The sequence below is a fragment of the Arachis hypogaea genome, chromosome 3, assembly GCF_003086295.3.
Source record: "Arachis hypogaea cultivar Tifrunner chromosome 3, arahy.Tifrunner.gnm2.J5K5, whole genome shotgun sequence".
NCBI classification, from domain to species: domain Eukaryota; kingdom Viridiplantae; phylum Streptophyta; class Magnoliopsida; order Fabales; family Fabaceae; genus Arachis; species Arachis hypogaea.
Window position 1 is genome coordinate 123,282,455 of NC_092038.1, and position 1,191 is coordinate 123,283,645.

Consider the following 1,191-nt stretch of genomic DNA (forward strand, 5'->3'; position numbering starts at 1 on the left):
TAGGTTCATTTACGGTTAAGTGGACTAGGATTTGAATCTTTGATTAGCATAAACTTCCCTACCTAACTATATAATGACCTATACAAGTTCAAACTATTCTAACTACCCATTCTTCACTTTTTCTTACATACTCATGCATTCTTATTTGATTCATAACACCTATGCATTGATTCCCTTTTATTAAACTTCACTTTGGGGCATTTTGTCCCCTTTTATTATTTTTCTTCTTTTCTTTCTTTCTTTCTTTTCTTCTCTTTTTTTTTGTTTTTCTCTTTTATTTCTTTTTTTCTTTTCATTTCTCTTTTTTTCTTTCAAACTATACACAAGAGCATCAATGCATAAGGTCTATACATTTAATCAATACATGAATATGTACCCAATTCCTAAACATGAAAGTGTACTACCCCTTTTTTTTTATCCCGTCCAATGTTCCCAAGCCTCACCAACTTTGAATAATAAACACTCTCACTAGCCTAGGCTAATCAAAGATCCAAACAAGGACTTTCATTGGTTTTCCGCCTTGGGCTTGTAATGTGCTAAAATGAGAATAAGTTGGTTAAGCATAGGCTCAAAATTGGCTAACAATGGGGAGTAAAAGGTAGGCTGTTTGGGTAAGTAGGCTAATGAAATAATGGCCTCAATCATACAAATGCACAAATACAAGAAATAAATGGACATATAGAATCAAGCAAATCAAGGATTACAATTATAGAAAGAGAACAATTTCACACAAGAATGGGGAATAAGTGGTTATAAAATGTAACCACATCAATAGGCTCAAGTCTCACAAACTTGTGTCCTTAATTCAATACATGCTTCACAAAGTATGAATTCAAGCAAGTGTCATCAAAAAAAATTTTCTTTCAATCAATTGGGTTGGTGCCCTATAATTAAATTTCTTGAAAAATCTCAATATTTGATTAAGAATTGTTGTGATTGAAAAATTCAAAAATTTCCTTAGTTTACCCTTTCCTTTTTCGCTCAAAACCAATTTCTTATGCAAAAAGGGTGACTAAGTGTTGCAATTCAAAGTATGATTTCTAATCACAACCACAACTAAAAAGAAAGATATGCAAAGATGTATAAAGACAAATCCAACTAAAAGTATGGAATCTATCATTCAAAACATCTAAAAATATCCAAAAGCATCAAAATGTCTAAAATCCAAAATAAGCAGTAAAAGTATCCAAA